We start from the raw sequence: 12808 nt of genomic DNA, 5'->3' as shown, positions 1-12808 counted from the left end.
AAGGACACTGAGGAGTTTTTGACCTCTGGTAGCACGGCATGGCAATACTTTGATTAGCGAGTCCCAGAGTTGTTTGCATCTCGTGTTCTACCAGCATGAATCAAATCAGATCTTGTAATGTTCACGATTAAAATGGCACAGCTTCGGAATAATTTGCTTTTACATCTGTTTTAATAGTGTTTTTACATAACTAAGAACAAATACTGTCAATGCATAGGCCTAATAAGTGTATGTAAATGTTAACATCTAGCATCTAGATGTTGTCCACTGTGCCCAATTTTTGATGTATCCCTTTACATTTTCTCTCCCCCTGACCCTTTTCGGATCGGCAGACTATCTGTGTTTTGTGATTTAAGTCCAATTTCCATATCTTATAGCTGTCTGTACACACTGATGAAAAAATGTGTGCGTCTACCATGACATCTTTTATTAAATACCAATTTCTGAGTCTAAAGGGGCATATGCATTGTTTTTGTGCGTATGTATCATTTATTCATCCGCCCGCTGGGCATCACAAGATGCACGGAGCAGCACTTGTCTTTCCTGTCAGATATATCTGCCCTCTAGTAATTTGAAATTCCACCTTCCCCAAAATCACTCGTCTCGCCACACACGCTTGTTCACACCCAACCACCCCTCTTACTCTCTCCTGACCCCTTTTCCTCCATCTACTGTATCTCTTTTCTTCTCATTTCTCACACACGCAAGCTTGTGCCAAGTTGTTAAATCTGAGCTCTCCATCTCCTTTCCCATACACACAGAGGTAAACAATATAGCAAAAATAGCATTCATCTCTGCATCCATCTCTGATTCTGGGCTCAAAGATGAGGATCCTTTGGCAGGAATTTCTCGCTCTCTCTCTCACACACAGATACACACTGTCTTTCTATCTAAACACACAAATTGAATCTGTGGTCTTGACAGAACAAGGAGGACGAATAAAAATCACCTCATTACGCACTCCCTCACACATACACATCCTCTCACACAACCTCACACACATGCACATACGCAGACAGACATTCACAAACAGGTCATTCACATGCATTAGGGATGGAAATAGAAAAGTCTTGAATCCTTGTCAGACGTCATTTGGTGTGTAAATGCTGACAGACGAGGGCAGGAGGCCACATGTGACTCGAAGATCACAGGCGCTGTTTGGCAGAGAGAAGACGGGACTAATGGAGGGATGGACGGAGCAACAATGGAGCGCACAGTTGTGGAGATTGAAATAATGATGATTATGATTAAACTGATGAATGATGAAGGTCACAGTGACAATATAAGCGATGAAACTGATGATAATGATAATGTACTCTCAGTCTTTATCTTGTCCCTCCCCTCAATGATGAAGACCATGATTTTACAGCTGCACATGAACGTCAATGGTCTCTGTGATAACTCCAGGTTTGACTGAAGCCATCTCACAGTATGACCATGATTGCAATTTAATATCCAACGTGCAGCTGAAGAGATTTTCTTGTCATTGTAACAAGATCTGCAAAATCTCCGGCTGTTAATTTAGTTTCAAGTATATTTATTTGTGCACAGCTGTGATAGAATGGAGCAAGGCAGGTTTCAGGGGTGTAATTTGGATAATGTGAATCCTTTATTTATTAACAAAATGCAGAGAAAATCTTTCTCTCATGAGGTTGAGATGTTAAGCCAACAATAAACATATTTTGGCCACATGGAAGTTTTGGCCACAGTAGAAACAAGTTATGACATCACCTTTTAAAATTACTCTGTACATATACCTGAACACCGGTCACTGTGGCTTTAAGTGGGTAATGGTTAATGCAAAATGTAACGTAACAGTAATACAAGTAGATAAATGACAGTTGCGATATCTATGAGAAGTTGGCTAAAATTAGCTAACATTAGCCACCATAAGCTACTGGTCATACCAGGCCAAGTACGTTTCTCACTGAAGACAGCAGCCTGTAAAACCAAAAAAAAAACCCTTACAGTGTCAGGAGATAATTCTCTGTAAATTCATCGCTACAAGCAGTAGGTGAAATGAGGGGGAATTCCATTGCCCCTTGTTAGCAAAATGAATTAAATGAGTCCCCTTTGTTAACCTGCCCCCTCTCCAGCCCCCAGTAGCAGAGAGACTGCAGCGACAGAGGGGTTGTTAAGTTGAATATGATGCTCTAGTCTGCCTGACTCATTGATACATTATCTGACTGAGTTTTTTGCAAGTTAGACTCCATGGCCACAATCATGGCTCTGAAATATCAGTAGCCTAACTGGGCTGAGTATTGACAGATTTGTTGCGTTATTTTTCTCTCAGTCTCGCCCTTCTGTCAGTTTCGTCTTGGATCTATAATATTATCTAAACAGTACTATAAATACTGAATTCTATACTGTTTTGTATGATCAAAGTGACAAGTAGCAATGTGTAGTCATGGGACCATCCCCCCATTTAAAAATGAACAAATCACTGACTGTGAGTGACCTCTTTCACATACAAATCATGTTGCCCATTGTTAATATAAACATATTGATCCTAGCTGCTTTTATCATAGCACAAATTACTAGATAAAGGCTCTTTCAAAGCCTTCTCCATGGTGTGTAGAATGTGACTACTCTGAAGAGGAGAGAGGGTCTAGGTGGTCAGATGGTCTATTAATAGAGGGTGTTGTGTGCTGTATAGATTATAAAGCAACCTGAGAATAATTTGTGATATTGGGCTGTGTAAAGAAAATTGACTTGACTAGACTTCAGTGTCCTCAGTAATAGCTGTAGCTCTGTGCCTTGACTGTCAGGATAAATCTACTGAGATGCTGTTGAGCAAGGCCCTTAACCTGCCTTAAACACTGATCCACACTGCTCAGTGAGCAACAGATTGTCGTTGTACTGGACAGCTTCCAGGTGTGAATGTGTGCAACTCACAACTTAACAATATAAATTTGAGAGAATTACTTCAGTAATTTAAAGAAAAAACACATCCACCTGACCAACCAATTACAACTGCTAACCAGCTGCTAATGTTCTCTGTGCTGTTCTCTGTGCTCCTCCCTGCGTCATGTGATGAACTGCATTTCTTACTGCTACGCTAATGTGATGCTTATGTGAGACAATATTGGGGTAAAAACAGATCTTGGGATGTTCCAAAATATACATACTGTCATCATAATGTAATGTTCAATAAGGTAAACATGGTAAATGGTAGCATTATTAAAGCTTTAAGCTGTGTGTACATTGAGCATCATTCTTTTTCTGTTACAAATCCTGTCGTCCTTGGGTGGCTGCAACCCTTAAACCTTTGACAGCTCACAATTTCTCATAAAGGGAAAAGAAAATATGATTTATTTTGTCCCTCTCACACACACACAGTCACACAATACGAAATACACTCTCATATTTGTGTCATGGATGTTTTCCCAAAGGAAATAAAGGGTAAATCACATGATGAATATCCTGTTTGCTCTACTGCGCGTGTGTGTGTGCACGTGCAAGTGTGCATTTGTATGACTGCATGCAAGCCTTTTAAGAATACTGTAGGTGTAAAGTTTGTTCTTAATGTTTGCTGCATGCCATCTTGTGTCTGGACCGTTAAAGAAATGTTTTGTATTCTGCTGATGTCTTCCTATCCAGAAGCAAAGGTTTGAGTACAGAAGCAGAGAGAGAGAGGGCAGAATGGAAAACAGACAGAGGCAAAGAGGAAGGGGAAAACGTTTTACCTTTGCAAATGGAGGACCTCTCTCAACCAGCTGAGCCTTCAATCTCGGCTTGCTTTTCACATGACTATCAAAAAGAGAGAAAAAGAAGGGGGGGGGGGGGGGGGGGCAGGAAGGGGCGGGTGGAGACAGAGGGTGGTTAGAATGACAAAGGTGAGAGATTTCTGAAAATCGTTTGGCAGCAGCACAGACTGACAGTCTGCCACATTAAAAACCCCAAACAGGGACAGCTAAGCAGCATCGGGAAAGAAAAAACCAGGAGTGGAAATTAATTTTGGACTTTTACCCTGATTACTGTGAGAAAGTGAAAGTTGTAAAAAATAAAAATGGATTTATATAACACAATTAATAGGACACCTCAAAGCTCTATGTGTGTCAGAGGGGGAAGAGAGAGACTGAGAAATGGGACACAGAAGAGAAAAAAGACAGGGATTGTTGAAAAAAGGGCTGTGCAAAGAGAAAACAGGGGGATTCCCATTAGAGAGACCGATGAAGGAATGGCTGAGGATGACAGCAATATCTGACAGTTGGCAAGTCCATGATGGACAGAGAGAGGGAGATGGAGAGAAAGAGCTCCTATTTCCAAGGCTAATACATGGCTGTGTGAAAAAAACAATCTCATATGGAGAGAGTTTACAACCTTCTCTCTCCTCTGTGTCACGTTCACCCTCAAGTGTCAAGTAGACCGCTGTGTGTGAGTTTGTCTTTAGTCTGTAAATGGGATATAAAAAGTCTTTCATAATTTAGACGTTGGACGAAAAAGTAAAAGAAAGCCTAGTAAATAAAACGACCTGTTAATGTAAAGTGGTGCTATTTTTTTTCTAAGCCTATTCAACACCTCCACATCACAGACTTCACAGAAAATGACCACAAACTTGATATAACACATGGACACAGCATAATCAACTGTTTTCTGACTGTTGCTTTCTGTTCTGGCACAATACACACTATAGGCTATGCAGTTTACAGTATAATGCTGATTTACCACTCAACATATTTAGTTCACACAATGTGTCTTTTTCACGCGTAAACAAACACTTGTTATTCCTTGTGTATTTTGTCAGCTGAAAACTGTTGCTATAGCTAACTTTTTTCAGCTGTAGCTAGCTAGTGTAAAATAATACTAAACCTCTATGGGTAAAATTCAATCTCCAGCTGTTTTTGCTGATTTGTTTTAAAATAAAAAGCCTGTAAATTCAGATTCTGACCCTGTCCCCAGCGTCCCCAGCGTAAATGACACCTATCTGTCAACACTTTTAAATGTCCCGCCCCATCAGGCTGTTATTGGTCGGTTCACGATAAGTGACATTAACGAGCTGCATTCAGCAGCTCTTGAAAGACACCCGAGTAAAAGTTAAAGTATTATGTTATTGCGACATGGCTGCTGACAGATACCATGTAAAATATAAGCCAAGAGTGTAACATTGTCACTGTTTCTGTACCATAGTCCATTATAAACCACATAATAGATGAAATTTATACAAAAGCACAAACACAAACACAAACATTGACGAGGAAAACACGTTAATTCTCTCTGTGATTATGGACCCTCGCCAACACCGCCTGCCAGCAATAATATATGGGCCGCTTTATTATGAGCATGTGAAACAGTGTCTTCATAATTAAACTGAAGAGGGAAAAAAAATGTGCGACTCCCTACGTGGGATCAAACATGCTACTTTATAATCGAAAGATTTGCGCTTTACTGACTGAGCTAACCTAAAATCGTGACATTCAATTAAAATTTTATGTCTTATATTCTCACCCCATCTAACGGATAAAAAAATGCTCCGATGCAAAATATATTTTTCGACCCCTGCTGTATATTATTATTTTTGTTTTTCTTCTGTGAACGTACGTATCTCTGTAGAGCAGTTTGTCCGTTTTGGGTAAATGTAGAAACATGGCAATGGGGACCTGTTATGTAGATAGAAATTAGTCATTCTAAGGTAATAAAAACACAATGATTGATTTTGTAAGGTCTTTATACACCACTGGAAATTAGTTAGTTATGGATATTAGATTGCAATTCTGTCAGTAGATCCTCAGAAATATTACACACTGAACCTTTAATGTTTGCATGAAGGAATAACCAACTTTGGAAAGTGTGACACGGTGTAGTGTAAACTTCCCCAAACCAAATTAAGAGCTATTACATTATGATGCAGAGGATGTTCCAGTCCTGAGCAGCTCTTTTCTAACAAACCCCACAAAATATTGTAGCTAGCTAATGACCTGCCCCTTGCCTATGTAAATAACATTAGGTTACTTTAGTAGGCTACAATAGTTAGCCAGGTATGCTACATATAATTTAGAGCAGACAGACACACTGTTTAATCTATTCCTGACAATTTCAATCAATCAATACAAACAGACAATCTAAAATCTTTCTACAGCCACTAACATGTTGAGAAATCCAAAGCGTGACAGGCATGCTGTTCCTATCTATGATTACTATGATAAACTAGGATTAGACAGTCTCTGTTAAGGGTAGGGGTTTAGCAAATGATTAAGTTGTTGCAGGGATGTTGAAATCTATATATTAAAAGGTGTATATGATATTTTGTCCACCCTGTCACTCTATTAAACCTATTCCTCATGATAGTGTTATTTGATTCCTTTGCAGCACGTTTCCAAATCCCGTCTTTGCAGAATTACATATTAGATTTAGAAATCATGAAATAATAATATGAGCTAAATAATGTGATTATCAACATTCTGTAGGACAATTCATTGCAAATTTACTGAATGTTTATATTATGCATGCAGAATTCTGACTAGTCTAGTCTTCTGTCAAGATGCTTTTCTGTATCATAATCTTTATGGTGTAATTTGGCAAACAAAGGTTGTCATCTGAGCAAGTAAATTACATTTGATGGCATTTTCCTGACATAATTACCTGTTGTAGGTACAGGACAGACATGTTGAATCAGGCAGTATTTTTAGCTTCAGGCAAAGGAAAAGTAAACGTTAGATACTCTTGCAAGATTGAATGTGAATATCTCTCATCCCCTCTCTTATGTATACCATAAACTGATCTCTAGTTCCCCAAAATGACACATATACTACTGTATCCACATGTCGCTAACCACATCTACTATTAGGTCTTTCGGGGCAAGTTGAAGTCAAGTCTCAAGTCATTTGAGACACGTCTAAATGAGGTCTCTCAATCTCTCTCAGTCTTGAGTATAGAGGTTCATTTTAAATCCTAGGACACTTGCCGATGTAATTCCAGTGCAAATACATTGAATAGTCCGTGTTTTTTCTATGTTGCTATTTTCCCAACCATTCTGGAGTCTTACATCCGTGTTGGCCTAAAACTTGAGCATGAAGGTTGTAAAAGGAAGTCACAAGTCTCAAATCCATGACACGAGGGCAAGTCAAGTCAGAAATCTTTTATAAAAGATGGGAAAGTCAAGATGCAATACTGTTAGGACTCTCACAGGTCTGTCTTAATACACAGTATTCAAAGATGTGGTATAGAATCCTAGTCCTAATAAATTAATATTTGGTGTATGTGTATGGCAATATTGCAGAATTTTACCAGGTCAAAGCTTACTTAAATGTTTTTGCCTTCAAGTCTCAGGTCTTTAGGGAGTCAAGTCCCAGAGTAGTCAAGTCATTAGGTCCAATAAAGCTCTAGTCTCTACCTTGAGCTAAATCAATTAAATATGTTGCTACTTGCACATTCAAAAGAGAAAAAAAAGAGAATAATTATGGAAATAAACAGCCTTGCTATTTAACTTAACATACAGCAACACACACACACACACACACACACACACACTGCTGCTATGCTTTTTTATTAGCAATAGAGCTGTTTGAGCCTTAGGATGTAAAGATGGAGATAACCAACACGGTGACAGAGAGAGAGAGACAGACTTAATGAGGAAGAGAGGGATGCTAGGAAACAAGAGGAGGCCTGAGTGAAAAGGCAAGATAGATAACAAAAAGACAACTGAATGACATGTGTAGCCATAATAATGTGTTTGTGTGTGTCCATGCAGTCCTATGAGCCTACTGGACAGAATAAACATCCCTGAGCTCCCGTGCTCCGAGCTCTACTGTAGAGATCAGCTTTTTTATCACAAACATCACAAACGTTCTTTAATCACTGCAGGCGATGAAGACAAATGCAAATACACAACTGTAGACACAAACTGTATCATGAACCTTGAAGACAGTTTTGTCTCAGACGTTGTTTTTGGCTTCAGTCCACCTGGCCATTATCGACTTCATTTGACATTAAAAACTTGTTGAAAACTGCACAAATGAAAATCATTCAGGTGAAGCAGCATGAAGTGGAAGAGGAAACAGAGATAAACTAAAGAGAAAGAAAGGAAAAAACACAAGGGGAGAGATGGATGTAGACCCTGCGGAAAAACAAAGAATAACTAAAAACAGAGGCTCTGATGCATTACTGCTGGCAAATTAGCTAAACATAGAACTACTACTGAACAGTCACATACGCACACACACACACACACACACACACACACACACACACACACACACACACACACACACACACACACACACGCGCGCGCACACACACACACAGCACTCTTTAGCTATTCCTTGTGCATCAGCAGTGCATTTTCTCCTCTGTGGTCCCCTTGACTATGAATGGAGAGGAGAGCAGAGAGAGGAACTTATCCTCACAGACAACAGTCTGTAAAGGCTAAAAACACAGTGACCAGCGAGCCCAGGAGCAGTGTGAATGAGTCAGACTCAGCTGGTCTCCATCAGTGGGAGGTCTGCAGTGTGGGATATCTGATTTGTTGTGAGAAAAAAAGAAGACAAAATCAGGCTGGCCACAGGCATGCTCAGGTCACCCTGATCAGCTTCAGTCAGACTCTTCTTAATGTGATATATCTTGACTGCTAAGCAACATATGTATTGTATGTGTAATTTACCATGTAATATGTGTTACTTGTAATACCTGACAATGAGGGAAGTCAAAGTAAAAATGTGAATAAAATATAATCTGCTGTTAGTGATCATAACAAGGAAAACAGTATGATTTTGTAAAAACGGATCAGATGGATTTTCAGAATTATTATGTCAAAATGAACCCCATGCCGCTACTTGACAGTGTGCAAAGTTTCTTATACATATAGGAATTTGGTTTAGTCCAAGCAAACATACACTGCAGTGTATGTTTGCTTGGACTAAACCAAATTCCTTTTATCCTCATTTTGCTTTACCTCTGGCGACTCCATCCTTGTCTTCCTTGTCCTTCCTTCATTTTGCACACACTTTATCCATAACATGGATACCGGGGTACATAAGATAGCGAAAGATTTTGTTGTGCTGGTGTGAAAGGGATGGGAAACCCATTTAAATAGTGTGAAGGCATATCAGGCAGCAGGTATGACGTTGATGAACAGAAGTGGGGAGTGAAGAGGCTGTATTAAATTTTAATTTTATTTTTTCACATTTTAAAAAGTTGGCAGAGACACAGCGGTACCTTTTCCACTTGAATTCTGCCAAGACAAGCCTAGTGAAATATGTGTGTATTTGTCTTTGTTGTTAAAGATCGCACATGTGGTATTTTGTTTACTCAACACACTCAAAAAACATTGATCCAGGTCTGCATACAGTAAGCAGTATGTGTGCTGAACTAAAGTGAAAATTACACCCACCTCGCCCAAACCAACAACAACAGCAATGGTCGGGTGTTGGAGCACACTAGTGGTAAAGCTGAAACCATTGGAATATCACTTAAGGGTAAAGTCTCAAGACTGGAGGGGCAACGGCGTGGCAGAATTGCTTAAAAGATTGTTATACATTATTGTCACCAGCTTTCATTCAGCTTTCCAGGACGTTCTCCATTTTGCGTTATATAGTTGCACAACTCAATATTTTGATGTTGAATGTTTGTCCAAAGCGCTTTAGAAGTTTTTTTTCAATCATTCACCCATTCACAAAAAAACCACTGGCAGCAAGCTACCATGCAGGGTAGAGGCCATCCTTTGGGAGCAAATTGGGGTTCAGTGTCTTGCCCAAGGACACTCAACATGTGGACAGGATGTGGGGATCGACCCGCTCTAGCTCCTGATCCACAGTCACCGTTACTCTCATCAATCTTGTTGGAGCTGCAGAAGGCAGCGTTTTTTTTGTAAAAAAAAACACCACTGTACGCCACCTTCCCAGCACCACACAGCAGACAAAGTTAGATAGTTGTACATTTGCATGTAGCCAGAAACTCCAAATAAATGCTAATGTAATGTGTCTGCTGGATGCGTAAATAAACCCTTGTTTGCGATCATGTTCACCATAACAGCTTTATAACTTTGTTGTGTTTACAGCTAGTTGCACTGCCCCTAAGTAATACTATGTTTGCGGCTCCATCACCTTTTCCTCCACTGACAAATCAGACCATGACTCGATCCGCTGTCAAGCAGAAACCCGTTGCTGTCAGGACTGTGAGTGTTTGGTCTCTGGAGTGGGTGATGGTCTACTGGACTGTTAATGAATGCACAGACTCGAACCTGCTCTGTGGGACATCAAAGGACTCTCCCACGGCATTATGGATTACTTCAGTGTCTGTGTGGACACTTAAGATTCCCCCCCCCAAAAAAAAAAATGTTTTCCAAAGGACAAACTCCAGATGACAAAGCCATCAAATCCCTTCTAAATAGGAAGAAGAGAGCTCTCGGGGCTCTTGGACAGGGAGGAAGTTAAGTCTATCCAGAGGGAGCTAAAGAGTACAATGGTGGATGGGAAGAACACCAACCATGAGAGGACAGGGAACAATCTGCAGCAAAAACAGTCTGAAGGAGGCATGGAGTGTGATGAGCACAATCGAGCAGGCACCCAGGCCAAACAAAGAGAGGAACAAGTGGACTGCTTACAGGGGAAACAGCTAGCTAAAATTTACTATACTATATAATTTACTATAGGAGTATAGCATTTGGACTTGATGACCCTTTCCTTCCCACTCCACAACCACACTGTCTACACTAAAATCAGCACTGTGATGGTACATAAATCCACCCCATTCTGGAGTTAAAAATCATGACATATGATACATAATAATATTACTACATTTTTACACACACACAGGCCCGAAACACACATGCACACACCGGACCTATAGACATACATTAATGGGGAGAGATGCCAGGGTGATGGGGCTGCCGCCTAACACAGCGCCCAGAGCAGTAATGGGGTTCTGTGCCTTGCTCAAGAACTGGCACCTCATCAGCCACCAGTACACACTTCATACTGTTTGGTCCGAGCTGGACTTGAACTAGCAACCCTACGGTTCTCAAGCCAAGTCCGTACAGACTGCTGCCACCCATGAAAACTTTTCTGAGTCTGTGAGTGGGTGGGGTGGTGAATGACAGCTGAGCATGGACAGACACACAATGTAAATTAACTTGTGCTGGTATAATTGTAGACAAGTCAAGGACAGGCAGCATTTTTTTAGCAGTGGCAGTAAAGTGGGAGGAGATATTTTAGGCATCCACGATTTTGTAAGTGAATGTCTCATAAATGTTCTGTTCTGTCGGAGCATTTCTAAGGCGTGATTTAGAAGCAAAAAAATTAAAACTCATGGCCAAGAAGTAAATCTATAGTACTGTTATATTATCCAGGAGTCTTCTTTATTGAGGAATGTTGAGGTACTCATTTGAAAAACACCTTGAGAAAGACTTACAGTGTTAAAAAATACTTCTGGAGACAGCTGTTCCTCTCACTCCAAAACCAAAAAAGACCAATCCATATCTAAACATTTGTACTTTCCCCCCTGTCGATGTTTGTTTGGTAAAGCATTATTCAAGCTACGGTGCAGAACAAGAAATGTTACCAAGCTTTTATATAAAAACATCACAAAAGCTAGAAAGCTAAAATCAGTTGCAGTGCAAAGATGTACAGGGTTGCGGGGGGCTGGAGCCAATCCCAGCTGCACACACCTAAGGATGCGCTGCCCATCATGAAAGCATTAATATAAAATACTACTGTATTTCATTTTGGTACTGATTTGTTATGTAATTTCCAAATATGATCGGCTGTAGAAAAAAAATGCAATTTAATTTCAAATGGACTTAAATATGAATTACAGTCAGAGTTGCAGCAGTAGAGATCGTAATTGAACTCCCTTAGTTTTGAGGCAAAACGCCATTGTTCTTAGGCATTACACCCAGCATACTCTGCTGGGTCTTTCCCTGTCTGGCAAAGTGTCAAACCCGCTTCCCTGCGTTGCCTGATGATGTTTTGCCAGCCGTGGAGTTAATCTCTCCTCCAAACAAATGAAAATGGATTCAGAAGCGGCTGCAGATACAAAATGCCACGAATCAGAGCTCACAGTTCTCTCGCCTGTATCTGCATGCACAGTCACGGGGGGGAAAACATTTTCCATTTCCTGCTAATAGCAGCACTCCCAGACACACACGTGGTCGGGTCAGTGATCGGCTTTTGCATTCTGGGCAAAGTTATTGAGGCATTACTGCTGCACACGTCCACAGAGTAACACACAAACGCCTGAAAAAGTACACTGCCTGAAAACTGAATGCTGATTTGCTAATGAGCTGTCATAGTGACAGATACTGCCATTTAATTGGCTGATAAAGGAGGCAATTAGAATTCAGTTCATGATGCACATCAGAGAGGAAGAGAGTTGGGGTGATGGTTTCTGTACATTATATGTAAGAGCATGCGCTTCAAAGGGAAACACACACCGCAGCCATGTCACTCACTTCTTTAAATTATTAATTATGATGATCATATTTAACTGCTCTGTGATCCGCTACTCAACGTGTAAGAGTAAGTAGCTACTTTGCATGCAGTGTGTTTCTCCATGCACTTCCCTTCGTTTCTCCTCTGCTTCTTTAGTTTTTTTTTTTAAACAACTTCCATCGCTCCCTCTCTTTCTCTCCTTCTTCCTCATCCTCATCTTTAATTCTATATAGATGACTTTCTATCTCTTTTCTGTTCTTTCTCTCCCTCGTTACCCTTTTTCCTTCCAACTCCACCATCTGCTGGCTCAGTATGCAGCATCTGTCCAATCCTTTTCCCATCTTTTCCTCTTTCTTATTCCCAATTTCTTCCTGTCTTTTGTTGGATATGTCTCTCTTCCTGTTAGCATTTCTCTCTCTCAAATTCACTTTATCGTCGTCACC

The 12808-nt window shown here is 40.3% G+C and overlaps 1 protein-coding gene across 1 annotated transcript in view; it reads right to left on the bottom strand.

The window, feature by feature from the left end:
* LOC119898689 (protein ELFN1-like) overlaps positions 1-3750 on the bottom strand; it is a 44369-nt gene extending 40619 nt beyond the window's left edge. Inside the window, exon 1 of the mRNA XM_038712882.1 lies at positions 3687-3750. The gene's annotated coding sequence lies outside the window, so the exon portion shown is untranslated. The remainder of the gene's footprint in view (positions 1-3686) is intronic.
* Between the last annotated feature and the right edge of the window lie 9058 nt (positions 3751-12808).

Source organism: Micropterus salmoides, unplaced genomic scaffold (assembly GCF_014851395.1).
Source record: "Micropterus salmoides isolate LMB-PRFRI ecotype aquatic unplaced genomic scaffold, ASM1485139v1 Ms_hic_scaffold_12, whole genome shotgun sequence".
In the NCBI taxonomy this organism is placed as follows: domain Eukaryota; kingdom Metazoa; phylum Chordata; class Actinopteri; order Centrarchiformes; family Centrarchidae; genus Micropterus; species Micropterus salmoides.
This window is presented reverse-complemented; position numbering and strand designations above follow the sequence as displayed.